The sequence below is a fragment of the Meriones unguiculatus genome, chromosome 5 (assembly GCF_030254825.1).
Source record: "Meriones unguiculatus strain TT.TT164.6M chromosome 5, Bangor_MerUng_6.1, whole genome shotgun sequence".
In the NCBI taxonomy this organism is placed as follows: Eukaryota; Metazoa; Chordata; class Mammalia; order Rodentia; family Muridae; genus Meriones; species Meriones unguiculatus.
The window spans coordinates 116,450,982-116,466,164 of NC_083353.1; the positions used below are offsets into that span (position 1 = coordinate 116,450,982).

General features: G+C 44.2%; 1 protein-coding gene across 6 annotated transcripts in view; it reads left to right on the forward strand.

Annotated features, from left to right (window-relative positions):
• The first annotated feature begins 484 nt into the window (after positions 1-484).
• The window catches only part of Parp11 (poly(ADP-ribose) polymerase family member 11), a 38,287-nt gene continuing 23,588 nt past the window's right edge, over positions 485-15,183 (forward strand). For 3 of the 6 annotated variants that reach the window (XM_021637069.2, XM_060384247.1, XM_021637072.2), the window contains exon 1: positions 485-701. The gene's annotated coding sequence lies outside the window, so the exon portion shown is untranslated. Of the gene's footprint in view, positions 702-11,402; positions 11,541-15,183 lie in introns of all 6 variants that reach the window. The other 3 variants (XM_021637070.2, XM_060384248.1, XM_060384246.1) reach the window with 2 other exon arrangements.

Genomic DNA, 15,183 nt, shown 5'->3' on the forward strand with positions numbered 1-15,183 from the left:
TTGCTTTCTTCTTTCAATTCTAAAATCCGTAAGGACAGGGACAGCACACAGGTTCAGTGTTCACTGAACACTAAGCCCAATGACGCCTAGACAATAACTCACTTTTTTTTCTGTATTGCAAACACCAAAGTATTTGATTTCAGTAAGGTAGCCGCTACGTTCGTACGTAGAACGATCAACATGTCCACTTCGAGGGAGAAGGAAACAAAGAGGTTTGAAGCTACACCGAAATGCCATGGGTCGCGCTGGGTTTCTCGGGCCTAGCACTTGGCCGTTAGACTCGGTATACTGTGATCTTAATAGACACGGGTTCTGCAAGGAGAAAATACAACCTGCCAAGCTCGAGGATCACGTGGTGGGGAAGGATGGCTGGCTTTAAACGCTTTACAACCCAGGCAAGGGCCCACCCGCGACGACATGCGCGGACGTTCCGAAGGGCTCCACGGGGGCGGGGCGCTCTTTTGTGGTGGGCGGGACCACCACGGATTGGCTGGATCCAGGCGGAAGTCGGGAGGTTCGATGGTCCGAAGACGCCAGCTTGTGACGGGGAGGGGGAGAAGGAAGGCTTCCATAAAGGGTGCCTTTCGGTCCCTTCGCTCCCAGGGACCCTCGAAAAAAGCCCATCATACCGACCCCGCGGCTAGCTCCTCCCCCAGGCTCTCTCCGCTCGATTTCGCACCGTTATGTAGGAAGCGAATCCGGTGAGTAGCCGGCGGGACGGGGCGGGCCCAGTGGGCGGGGTTGCTTGAGAAGGACGGGAGGCGTTCCCGGGAACTCGCCCCCGCCGGGCCTCGGGCTTCGGGTTTGCGTTCCGGGGTCGTGGGTGTCCCCGGTCTCAGGGCCTCCAGTGGGCCGCGGTCCTGCGGCTTTGAGCTGTGGGAACGTTCGGTGGCCGCTTCCACGCTATTGCTTTCCTTTCCCGATGGTTGATTTTACTTCCGGGGGCTTCTCCGTCTTCGCTTTTTCCTCTTACTATTTTATATTTTGTTTCCAGTTGGAGTGACTGGCTTACGAACCCTGCTAGTTCCTTTCGTACCCCGCACCCTCATTGCTCCTTCCCCTTTTTGGAGCCACAGAGCTTTGAGAATTCTCTTTATGAGTTTCAGGGGATGACGTTCTTACATGTTTTCTTTCCGTGGTTAGAACAATGATCTGGAATCCTTCTTTGTTTGCCTTCAGTGGGTCTTATCTCAGGCATTTTGGTTTTGTTTTTGATACTTTGCATTCATTCATCCATTCATTCATTCGTTCGCTCAAACTTCAACCCGCCACGAATGAGGATTGAGATCTGTTTGCCAAGACTATGCAGATCTTGTTATGGAACTGTAGTAGTGAGGAAAATGTACACCGAAGTTAGAACTTAGGAGTTGACGGACAGAATCGCATTTCAAGAAGTCTGTGGACCTAGTATGTGAAATTACCCCAGAGGCTAAGCTAACCATTGAGTAGACTTTAATAACTCTCCCAGTCTATACTTGAAATTTGTTATCCCTCACAATCTATTCTTGAAATAACCCTTTGCTATTCCTCATAGTCTATTCTGTAAATAACCCTTTTGCTATTCCTCATAGTCTATTCTTGAAATAATCCTTTTGCTATGACCAGTAACACCACTTTCACCGTCTTGAATGTATTTCTGGTGAAGTCTATCAGTAAACGCCCCCTTGTTTAAAAGTTCATACCCACTTAGAAATGAGCCCATTAATTGGGATTCGAGTACACATGGTTCCATTCCAATCCATCATGAGAGTCGTGAGATATTTTTGATTCATACATATAATACTGTAATCAGTTCAGGTCAGAGGAAAGTACTTGGGTGGATGTGATTTAGCAAAACATGTAGCATTGGGATAAAAATTGCTTATAGATGTTAATGCGCTGTTTCAATGTTAATTGTTAGGTATCCTCATTTTATATCAGTAACCATGTCTATATATGGATAGGTGTGGGTTTTTATTAACAGCACTTTCTTTTGATTTCCCCCACAACAAACACCCACCACCAGTATATATGTTCTGTTGAAGGTCACGTACTTCAAATCTTGGAAACATGTTATGTTTCCTGTAGCATATTCAACTGGGGAACAGATCCTGTTGAATTCTTGACAGTGACTGACTCAATCATGAACTAAGAGTTCGCTGCTCACCTTTTTCATTTTCCCTTCAGGATCACACACATATCTGTACTACTGGGCCATTTATACATTGGTGAGAATCACAAAGGATCCCGTGACTGTCTTGTGTACTTGGTTTGTTACATCACTATTTCCCTGTTTTTAAAAAAGGCCCAGTTTTCCGTGAAATCATGTGACTTTTCTTAAGTTTTGCTAGGCAAGCTGACTTTTGTTAATCCTAGTGAACATACAGCCTGTGTTTTTTGTTCCCTGTGCCATTCTGTTTTATTATCTGCTGGTACTGTTTTTCTTCTTCTGTGAGCACTTTAATGTTGTCAATAAACACAGCTTAGTTTTTGAAAAAATATTTTGCTATATGTATATGGGTGTTTTGACTCCATGCATGTTTATGCAATACATTCATGAAGTGCCCTCAGATGTGAGAAGAGGGCATTAGATCTTCTGGAACTGGAATGGGTGCTGGGAACCAAACCCTGATCCTCTAGAAGAGCATCATGGAGCCATTTCTCCAGCCACCACCACAGCTTAGTTTTTATTTTATTTCATTTATTTTTTAAATAAACTTTGCTTTTATGGGTTTCACTAATGATCTGTGAGTTTCTTTTGGAAGAAGAGGCATCTGTGAAGCTTGTCTGGCTTTGTCCAGGGAATAAAATTGTTACCCTAAGCCGTGCACATCTGGGAAGATTTAAAATCCAAATAGAAAAGTAAAGCAAACCCAACCACTGTGTACTTTAAATATCAGTGCAGATAACATTTGGCATTCCTGACCAAATTCTTTTTGTTATGAGGGAAGGTTTTGTTAAATGATTTTGTCTGGTTTTCCCTTGTAGTTTTGATAGTCTCCATGGCCATAAGGTGTAATTCGTGGTCTGAAAATAATACCTCCTCTTACTCCTATGTTAAAAGACCTACTGTGTGAAACTGTTTTACAAATATTTTGAAGGCATTTTTCACTGATCCTGGTGTGGCCCTACTCAGAAGCAATCTCCCTGCCCCTATTTAAAGCCTCCAGGAAGTGGTTAGAACATGGAAAATTTCTGCAGACTTTGCAGCATTTCCTGGGTCCTGGTATTGACCCCCCAAAATGAGATAACTAAGGAGAAATAAATAAACCTTATCCCATTTCACTATTTTACTTTTGAAGACAAACAATGTCTGTGATGGTTTTATTTAGTCTTTTATGCTCAAGGGAGGCAGGTTGGCAGAGGAAGCAGACAGTTCTGTGAGTTCTTGGCATCTCTCTTATCTACTGGGGAGGGAGGGACCCTGGGACACTTCCTCCCTTATGAAATGGCAGTCTGCAGGAAAATTTACAGAGTTACTGTCCCTGCTTTGACTTTATCAGCTGTTTGTACACTTCTCTCTTTGCTGGGAATGGAGTAAGTAGTTCCCCGCAATTGCTAGGTTAGAGCAGGCTTTAGGTATCCTCTGACATAAAGAGGGCTTAAAAGTAACAGACATTTGTTTAAGAGTTGTCCTAGGATTTTATTGCTGTGAAGAGACACTATACCCATGGCAACTCTTTTAAAGAAAAGCATTTAATTGGGGCTGACTTATAGAGGTTTAGTCTGTTGTCATCATGGTGGGAAGCTTGATAGTACACAGGCAAACACAGTGCTGGAAAAGGAGCCAAGAACTCTGTGTCTAGATCAGGAGGCAGCAGGAAAAGATAGGCACACTGGGTCTGGCTTGAGCATCTGAAACATCAAGGCCCACCCCAGTGATGTACTTCCTCCAACAAAGCCACACCTACTTCAACAAGGCCACACCTCCTAATAGTGTTACTCCCTGTGAGCCTGTGGGGCCATTTTCATTTAAACCACCATAAGAGTACACACTGTTTATTACACTGACAAAGTCTTTATAGGAGTTGTTAAATTCTTCCAAAAGTCGTTGCTGTATATTGACTCATAACTGCTAGAATATGAGTTAGCTGAGGGAATGGAAAATGGTTTTCCCAGGATCACACATCTCAGTTGTCTTCATAGCCCTCTTTTCTGCTCCATGTTGATCCTCGGTGCAGTGATGGCTTTCAGATATTAGTCCCTGCTTTGTCTTCAGAGCCACCTTTTCACTGTTATTTTATATTCGCAGTTGCTTCTCTCACTTCCTCGGAGCTGCGATTTGGTTTTCCTCATTCTGTCAGGCTGCTTGAAAGAATGATTACATGCTTGTCATTTTTAGCCATAGTCTTGTCCTGCAGGCCAGCTTTTGCCAACTCTGCTTTCCAGAAAATGGCCATAAGTCTTTGAATCACCACATACAGTGGCATCTTAGGTACCTTTGGCTAATTCAGTTTGTCAGCAACTTGGTTGCCAATTACAGATTTCTCTGTAAACCGTCTATTTCATTGTTCTTGGAACTGTAACGCTTACTTGGTTGGGTTTCTTCTATTTTATCTTTTTATTTTCATTGTATTTTATTTATTTGTTTGTTTGCTTATTTATTTATTGCATGTGTTTGCACACACACATAATGGCACAATAAAGTGTCAGAGGAAAGTTTGTGGGAGCTAGTTCTCTCCCTCTACCATTTATGTGGGTTCTAGAGATTGAACTCAGATGGTCAGGCTGGTGGCAAGCACCTTACTGGCTGAGCCATCCTGCCTTCTGAGTTTCTTCCTGAGATTTGTCTTTCAGTTACAGTTCTGGGCTAAGCTACATGGCCTCCTGAAACATCTCATCTTTTTTTTTCCTTACCTCCGCACATCCTTTTCTTGGTAAGCTCCAAGGCTATCCTGTGAACATGCTTACTAAGGTCATCTTTAAGTCTTGACTTCTCTCACTGCTTGTCCTTCTGATGAAACTAAACTAATGACCCTTGGTCATTAGTTCATCTCAACCAGCAAGTCCTCAGGAAATGTTTCTTGATTCTGACACTTGAAGAGGGGAGTACAAACATGATCTGAATCAGAACCTGCCCCATGACGTCACTCAGGGTATGCAGTGTGACTTGTGGGAAGACAGTAGTATCAAGGGTGTCTGGGCTGCTGGGAAGACCTGCTGAAGTAAGTTACATTTGAGTAAATTGCTCTAGATGGAATCACATGAGAAGGCTAGAGCGAGTAAAATGACCCAAACCCGTGAAATAGGAAGTGGATGTCAAGTACAGAGAAAGTGCTTCTAAGACTAAAGAGGGAGGAATTGTCTGAGTTTCTGTTCTGTTGCTATGAAGAGACACCATGACTAAGACAACTTTTTCAAAGAAAGCAATTAATTGAGAACTCACTGTTCCAAAAGGAAGGACATGGAGCATAGTGAAGAAATACTGGACCAAAGCAAGACTGAAAGCCAGCAGGGCAAGCTCCAAATTCTACATCACTGTGTCTGATGTCAAAGTGCTTTTGAGATCTCCAGTTCCTTTCATCTTTTTTACTGTATCATACTTCTCTGTCTTGGGCTGGTCCCACTCTCAGTCTGCAGCTCTCCTTGGCAGGTATCTCATGACTCTAACATATCCAACATTTTGATGTCTCCAATGAAACCCAAGCTTCACCTTTACAGTTTCACTCATTGGCTTCTTTGGGCCTCCATGCAGAGAAACCCTTGACACATACCAGGTCTCAGTAGCTGTCCTTAGCTGAGGAGGGAGATTCCACAACCCCTTTCTGTATTCTTGACTCTGAAGCCAGAACCACATGGCTGAAGCTGCCAAGTTCTGCTGTCTTCCTTCAGTTACATTTGCATCAGCTTTCTGTTGGTGATGGTTTCCTTCACTGCTTCATCTTCTCCTTAATTCATCTTTACCAGTCGGAATCTTAACTGGGTGAGATCTTGCCCTAAGGTCACCACTCCCTTTATTGTATTTAGTATCAAGCTTTTCTTCAAAGTTTTTGTCTCCATGAACACTGGACTTGGCTCCAACAAAACATTTCCTGGTGCTCCTTTTCAAACTGTACATTTTGTATTTTTCCTTGTCCAGCTTGGTCCTCTTCATTATAGACCTGCATAACAGTGATTAGTAATAGCCATACAATATAGTCATTACTAGGCCATCTTGAAATCTCTTCTGCCAACACCATTAATCTAAAATTCTTCAGTTTAGCCTCAGGCAGATTTTTATGATGAGGGCAGAAAGCAGCCACATTCTTTGCCAGAATATCACAAGAATGGTCTCTAGGCCACTTGCCATTTTCTTCCCCTTGAAACCTCTTGAGCTGGGCCCACATTTCTTTCAGCAGTGTTGCTAGTATGATGCCTCACTAAGCTGGCAGGTGCTGGAGCAGTAGCTGAGAGTTTTTTGTCCTGATCTATAGGCAGAGTGGGAGGGAGCAGTGACATACTTTCTCCAGCAAGGTTTTACTTCCTCCTCTAAGGCCACACCTCCTATTAAGTCTTATCCTTTCAAAAAGCTCCACTTCCTGGTGACTAAATGATCAAATATATGAGCCTCTGGGGGCCGTTCTTATTCAACCCTCCACAAGGGATATGTAGGCATGGGCACATAGCAACTGACATGTGGGCTCTCTTCTCTAAGTTAGAAAGTGCATTTTACACATATGCTCACTGCTTGGGGTGAAGATGGATGTCCTGATGATGGAACTTGGCCTCTCAGGCTTCTAGGAGTAACACAGGTGTCCCTATAGTCTTGATGTTCTTTATAATTGTTCTTATAGTATTTGGTTAAGCTTAGAGGATAACTGAATTCATCTGAGATGCAGAACCAAGTAGTTAAGAACCAGAAACCCTGCCTGGATCAGGAATAGCAGAAGAACACATTCACAGGACATTGTGTGGCTGGTACCTTGCTAAATAGGGTTGCACTTGGATTATCTAGTACTTTGGTTTTGTAAGAACTGTTAGGTAATTATCTTGACCTATGTGCATCATTGGACTAAGGCTTGAAGCCCAGTAAATTTTCTAAGTACAAACTCTTGTTTGAAATCTAGAACTTTCTAGTTCTAGAACACTGACGGTTCCAGAATGTAGGATATTCATTGACTGGAAAAGGACCTGCGAGGAAAAGACCCTGGAAGTTGTAGGTCAAGGAAGAATTCCTCATTTGCTAACAATCCCAGATACTACAACACGTGTGTTTCTAGAACATTTTTCTAATGATCTGTCCAGTGATCATGAATAGGGGAGTGGTGTCTATCCCCAGGATTGGTATGGTAGATTCTGCACAGTGCAGAGTCTAATAGTTCTCAGTGTAGGAAGGGTGGCAGATTTGGGCTGCAAGCAGACAGAAGACTCGGGTGTGTCATAGAGATTTGGAGCAATGAGTGGCCAGCTGGCTGGGTGTGACCCACTGGGCCTAAAATGCTAATGCTGAAATCTTTAATTTGTGCAACTCATACTCCACACCCTAAATCTGCTGTTAAAATAACCTTTGTTGGCACTTGTTTATCTTCTAAGCCAGCAACCAGTTAATGATCGTGAGTGTTTTTTGGATTTGTCTCTTATGGGTTTGCGGTGTGATGTAGAAAGACAGACCCAACATATTTATGTGATTATTATGATTATTTCATCACACAGATAAACCCTAACTTCAGTTATCGAGGAAATTATGAAGGAGAAAGAATGGCAGTGTAGAAAGAGCTTAGGGGTAGGCTAGGAAATCAGGGAGAGTACCCACCCTGTGAATGTGGTGACTTTAGAGATACTGGGAGACTTGATCAAGAGCCAGCCAGATAAAGGCTCCTCAGGTAGGGCAGTGGGGATAGCATGTGAAGCTCGTGAGGCTGAATGGAACAGGACAGGTGAGAACTGGACAAGGCTGAGAGGCTGGAACACAGGGAGGCAGGAAGCAGGCCCAGTAAGAAGAGGAAGCCAGGCTGTGCGTGCCCTGTGGAACGTGGTCGGAACTTTCAACTCCATGGTGAACAAAAGTAGAGCAGTTAATCAGTTTTCTCTAAGATAGTATGATAGTGAACCTTAGTTGTCAGTTTGCATACCTGGGAAGAAGGAACCTCTGTTGAAGAATCTCCTCCACCAGATTGGTCCGTGAGACATTTTCTTGATTGCTAATTGATGGAGGAGGACCCAGTCCACTGTGGGCAGTCCTGGCCCTAGGCAGGTTGACCTGGGCTGTGTAAAGGTAATTGAACATGAGCTGGGCAGCAAGCCAGTAATTTCTGCTTCAGGCTTAGCTTTGTCTTCCCTCAGTGATAGACTGTACGCTGTGAGATGAAATAAACCCTTTCTTCCCCAAGTTGCTTTTGATCATGGTGTTTATTGAAGCAACAGAAACCAAATAGGACAAATAGGGAGATTAGCTTTATGGCCTAGGTGTGGCCTGATGTAATCACAAGAGGTCTTTTAGCAAAGTAGTACCATAACATGGAGCAAAGGAAGGTCAAGGAGGTACAGCGTGCCTCCTTGGAGATGAAGGGAGGGGCAGCAAGCCAGGGTTGCTGTCTCAGCTTCTAAAGTTGGAGAAATCTTGTTTTAAGGCATGACGCTTTCCCAAGGACAGCAGAACATGAGCAGGGAGTTGTCAAGAGGCTGTTAGAGACCAGTTTAGAGCTTTACCACGGTAGAGTAGAAGAGAAAGTATTTTGTTCTAGGTGGGTCGTGTTGGGGAGAAATGGAAGGATTCAAGCTACACCTCAAATGATGGATGCCAGATGCTAGGAATTGAACCCAAATCATCACAATGCTAGGCTAGTGCTCTACCACTTAACCGTGTCTTCGGCCCAGGAGTTTTCTTTTGGATCCACAAAGTATAGTGTGTTAATATGGCTTGGATGAGGTCATACTGTGTTCCCCAAAAGTTCAGCTGTTAAAAGTGTGGTCCCCTAGATGGTGCTGTTACCATGTAGGGCAGTGGTTCTCAACCTCTGGGTTGTGACCACTTCGAGGGTCACGTATCAGATATCCTGCGTATTAGATATTTACAGTAGCAAAATTATAGTTATGAAGTAGCAATGAAATAATTTTATGGTTGGGTTCACCATAACCTGAGGAACTGTATTAAAGGGTCACAGCATTAGGAAGGTTGAGAACCACTGTTCTAGGGATTGATCAGATTCATTTTTTCTGCCAGTTAAAGAATTAAAAGGCAAGAAAAATCTGGAGCTCAACTTGTAACAGAGGAGAAAATTTGACTGAGGAGAAAATAGCAGACACAATCAGTGGTAAAGAAAGGCTTTTGTTGATGGTAAGGAAAGAGACATGCAGCAAGCACACAGACAGAAAGACACACACACCCCCAAACACACACACACACACACACACACACACACACACACACACACACCCAAAGTAGAGGAGGTCCTTGGGAAGCCAAAACCTGGCCTTCAGGGCTGGGTTGTTTTAAAGTCCTTGAAGAGTCTTCTCTAATTTTGGGTTCATTCGTTTGGAGAAAAGTGTGATGGCTGATTGGCCCCCAGCTGTGTACAACTTGTCCTGCTGGCCTTGAACTTGCCTTGAATGTGTTGAACCAGTCAGCCCATCATGTGGAGGTGGAGGGAGGGAGCCTATGGGTGGGAGAGAGAGACCTTTGTTTTAAACTGCCATACTCTTAGGTCAGGGAGAAACACTATCTTGGAAGTTCCCATTTAGGGAATCTGTCTCCTAGCCCTTCAGTGCTGTTTCGACATACTGGGTCCTTTAAGTGGCAGAGCTTCGTAGGAGCTTCCTAGGTCACTGTGGGCATGGAGAAGTTCCCATAAACCCCATGAGGATCAAGCCTGTTCCACTTGTCCTTTCTGCTTCTCATTTGGAATGCTTGCTTGCTCTTGAAGGTGCTCTTATCATTGTCATCTGCCACCACCATGATCCACAAGGCGATATAGGTGCTGTGTCCTTAAGCCTTCTAAATGCTGAGCTGGTAGCCAGAGTCAGGTTACATGTGCCTAAGGGGCACCAAGTACTAAAGTCAGGAAAGGACTTCAGGGAGCTGGCAATTGAAATATGAGAGTGGGCAAGATCCTGAGAAAAGTGTTCTGCAGACTTTTTGCACTTCTACAAATAACAGCATTATGTATGTATATGTTATTATTATTGCCATTTGTTCTTGTTTTGAGAAAGGATCTCTGTAGCTGAGGCTACTCTTAGACTTGTGGCAATCCTCCTGTTTCAGGCTGTCAAGTAGTTTGTTTACACATAGGTGCTATTCTCTTTGGTTTAGATTACCACCTCTACATTTTAGATAATAGAATTTACTTAAATTAATAAATTAATATTCTTATTATTGACAAAGGCATCTTTACAAACCTCTTGTAATGTGCCTGTATCTAATTTGATTCTGGATACCCCAAGGGGTAGGTTAGACCCACATGCTTTGATTCCCCCTCCCCCCCCAGTGAGTGCTTTACTAAGTTAAGTTAAGAAGTCCCACGTCCTGTCTAGACCTACATTTGCTTTGCCCCGGGAGGTGTTTTGGACTGAAGATCAAACAGAGCTCGAGATGCCGTGGGAAGATTTCTCCCTGAAGACTCTTTCTAGTGTGCTGAGAAATTAAACAACCTTACATTATTAAACAGCTCTGGGTGTGTTTCAGGCAGGGGAGCAAACGGGCTAGGAGTAGGGTCTGAGAAACTGATCTCTTCTCAGCATTAGAAACTGAAGGATTTGGAGATCTGGGGGTGAAGCCCCCCAGGAGAATGCTTGCCTGGCATGCACAAGGCCCTGGCTTTCTAACACTACACACAGTGGGCATGGTGGTACATGCCTGTAATCTTTGGGCTGGCAAGGTAGAGGCAGGAGGAGCAGAAGTCCAAGGTGGTCATTTGACAATACAGTGAGTTTCAAGCTAGTCTGAACCACATGAGACCCTGTCTCAAAAAGGGAGTATTTGGGCTATGAAGTTATAGGTTGTGGTTATTTAAAACTCTATATGCAACACGGGGTAGACAGGAACTCGCTCTATGCAAGTGAGGGGATTACAGTTTGTCTACCTCGTAGTCTGGAACTTCAGGAGATGAGCGTTTGAAATGTCCGCTTGGAGAGAAGCACAGGTGCACGCCTGAGGCCCCGAGCCCCGCCTCACCAGTTTGTCCAGATATTTATGCCCAGAGTAGTTCAGGGGAATGTCTGCTTTCCCTGGGGATATGGAGCTGCGCACAGGTCAGCCACGTGGGTACTGTGTCTTGATTTGAGTGATTCTCACCAGAAGTCCTGCCCCCTCCACTCAGGTGACCTCAGGGCTACAGTGTTTTCTGAAAAGCAACTGTGTGATGTGTTTGGGGAAGGGACACTGCGAAACTTACACACGCTTTCCCCTGGATTTTACCTTCTGCGCTTTTTTTTTTTTCCTTCCTTTGCTGATTGTATTTTCTATCCTTGTTTCATAATAAACATCTACAACTTTAACTACTTCTGAGTCCTAGAAAATCATTGACCCTGAAGCAGGAATGCCTCAGAAACACAGGAGTCATCTGAAAACAAGATCCGGCCATGTAGCCCAGGCTGGCTCCCAGCTAATCCTCCTATGTCCAGTATCCCTAATGCTGAAATTACAGGTAGGTGCTACCCTGTGAGGCTTCTGATACTCACCTTTATGAAAGACTCAACCCTTCTTTCTCCTTAAGATTGAGAACAAGGCACCAATGCCCATTCCTTATTGGGAATTGCTTTAGAAATTCTAAGATAAGAAAACAGGATAAGAAAAGAAGAGATGCATAGGTGCTATTAGAAAGAAGTAAAGGCCGCGAGAGTGCTCTCAGACTGCCCCTGTTGTGAGGCGGTAACAGCTGATAGCCGTTGCAGAATGCCTCCCCTCTGTCTGCAGCAGTGCTGATTGCTGCTTCCTGTGCCTTCCCTCTCATTCTGAGTCTCTCCAGCAAGTTTTCCATTTTTGGCTATTAATACTTTTCAAATCCAGAACTTCTGGTTGTTTTCATAATACCATTGTTGTTGGATCTGCACGCCACTCCAAAGCTAGTACTTGGGAGATGAGTTTTTGGGCAAAGAATCAGCTTATTCAAAGCCAGAACTCTAAGAAAAGGGGAAGAAACTTCAGGTACATGAGCAGACATTTATAGGGAGAGAAAGGGGCAGTGGGCGGAAGGCTGCGGGTCCACCAGGCTCTTCCTCATCCCGGTCACATCCTGCTTACTGTTCATTGCTCTGAGCAAATAGATCGTCACAGTCAGCCCTGACCCTCTAGACTAGTTCCTGTAACTCCTTAGACAAACACTGTTTTTCTGCAATTTAAAACTCACAGCAGTTTACATGCTTTGGGTCAGTGCATGCCCAGCCCAGATGTTATCTGAAGGCCACCAGATGTTTTGGGTTCCATAAATCCAGAGAAAAAGTTAATGTTTTAGTTAGTTAGGTGTGACTTGTCTTAAGAATTTAGAAGCTGGAAAACAGAGAGGACATGACTCTGCAAAGGACAATTCCCAAAGGAATGGCCACCATTACACTATCTCTTTTCTTTAATTTTAGATAATTAATTAATAGACAGCTCTCTTTTTATAGTCCATGCTAACCTGGAACTTGCTTTGTTGCCCATGCTGGCCTTGAACTTTTCAACTTTGTGCCTCAGGCTCAGGGATGAAAGACTTGCCACCACGTGTAGTCACTATCTCTTTAGGGATGTCTCGGTTTGGTGACATAGTTTCATAATTGCCCTGGTTTTTGGTTGCATATTTCATATATTTGGGTGTGTGTGTTTGACCGTAAACCTAAGTATTCACTTTAAGTAATTAATTTAATTAAGACAGAGGAGCCTCCCTGACACCCTGGGCTAGCCTTGAGCTCATGATCCTCCTGCCTCGGCCTCCTGAGTGCTACAATCACAGGCAAATAAAACCATGTCTGAAAACTGGTTGTTTTGTTTTATTAGTTCTGACATCTCCTCGGGGCTGCTGGAGTTTAGGCCTCATCACTGTGCATGGTTGGCTACTTGGCTGAACTTAATGCATGAATGCAGCCTTCTCCAAACTGTTTGTATCTCCTGGCCCAACTGCTTAGGCAATTCTTCCAGATTGACAAGTCATAGTTGGAAGGTTGTGCTGAAGTCCCCTAGGTAGTCAGGTTTTCACTCTTCACTTCAGTTATGTGTGGCTGGGAGACTTCAGGTATGTGTGAAGCTTTTTTTTTGGGGGGGTGCTATTTTAATATTTACCCAGGAAATAGTTTCATGAGGTTTCCTTTTGGATCACTCCAGAGGGGACCTACTCATGGGCTTATCCTTGTCTTCCACATTGCTGTGAGTGACTGAGCTATGTATTTAATGAAAGTATGTCATAATGAAATCTATGGTTTCCTAAGCTAACTTATTAAAATCAGTCTTTGGGGTCATGGAGATGGCCCAGTGGGTGAAGATCCTTGCTGCCAAGCTTGATGACCTGAGTTTGATTGCTGGGATCCACATGGTGGAAGGAGAGAAATGACTCTTGACAGTTGTTTTCTGTCCTTCACACATGAGCTGTGACACATGTATGCATGGCAAATGTGTGTTCATATGGACATATTAAATAAGTAAACAACAACAACAAATCAATCTCTGCTTCACAGCTTCTGTTTTCGCTGTAGTTTATCTAAAGTGTTTATCTAAGGTAATACTGAAGCCCTTTGCCTGCCTCGTGTAGACAGTCATATCTGCCACATCGGAGCATTTTCAGGTCTGCCCAGTGTCTTGCTCCATTCTTTCCTGCATGGGTACAAGCCTAGAGCTGTTAACAGTCCTTTGATGTCCATCTGTTACTGGTCCACGAGGGCCCTTCCCTGCTGTCTCTTCTTGTCTGCATGAAAGGTCGGCTCTGCCCTTCTGCTTGGGTGCACACCTCACTTTCCTTGGTTTTCACGAAGCTGTTCATGGTCTCTCAGAATTCCATTCGTTTCAGCATCTTCTACTCTCCCTTCCAAGTAGAGCTGCTTCAGGTTGGGAGGTAAACTTCATTCCTGTGTTCACTTGCCCTTGGCAGAGTCCCTTTGTCACGGCACCAGCAGTTTAGGGTGGAAGCCCCCTTTTCCAAAAGGGACATTGTACTCCTTGAGAGGGCACTAGGTGAGGGAGTTAGCAGCGTCTCACGGTCTCAGCTTCCTCCTCTCGGCATGAAACTTCTCCTGGGGAGCCAGTGTGACTGGTGGCAGTCAGGGTGCACCCTTGGTGTGAACTCTGGGTAGGGGAGGGAGTTTGTCTTCTCTTGCCTCTCTGAAATAGAGCTTCTTTCTCATGGGCTGAGGGGATGAAGAGCGCCAGCAGCCTGCCGTTCCTTAGTCTGGGCGTACGCATGGAAGAGCTGACAGGAAAGATGATGGTCAGTTTCACGTGTATATTCCATCACTTATGGAACCTTCTGAGTACACTCTCCAGAGTTAAATGATTTTGAAAACAGTTTTACTATTTGAAAAGCTGATCTTTTGGGAAGAGGGTCCACTTCCAGAGTTCCTTATTCTGTTATTCTGTAAGATCCATTTCTTACCAGCTTTTAGTATCAGGTTTTGGAAATGCCCTTGCATGTACACACACACACACACACAGAGACACACACTTCTGATAAGCTGAGTTTCATCCCTGGGACCTACATGGTGAAAGCAGAGAACTGACTTCCACAAGTTGTCTAATGACCTACACGCATGTGCCCTGGCATATGTGTGCTGTGGTACATGCATGCCAACATACATGCAATAAATGAAGTGCTGCTGTGTGTCTATGCACCCAAGTGTGTATGTTTTGAGACAGTGTCTCCCAACATGCCTATGCTTGCCTTGAACTTGCCTTTTCCTGCCTTAGTCCCACAGTGCTGGGAATTCAGGTATTCCATGATATCCAGGGCTGATTCTTCTTTGTAGAGAAGCAAAGATGTTATCTCCGAGTGTGACTTCCTCGAGTATGCTTATGCTAGTAAAATAACTTTCACTTTGTAGTAACACTTTCATTAGAAACCCTAAGTCTGGAATGCAGCATTGCATTCTAGGATATGGACCAGGATTTGACTTTGAACTCATCTTCCCTGTTGCTTTTCAATTCCGTGATTCAGGTGGAGTGTATCCAGGTGCTGTAAATATGGATGGATGGCCTTGGAGACAGGCTCTACCAGTATGCACATTTGAAACCATGAAGGATGCTTTGCCACTTGATGCTTGCTGTTTCTTCCTTGCAGTCTTTTGCACAGGAAGCTTCATTTTCTCCCAGTTAACAACAGGAAAAGC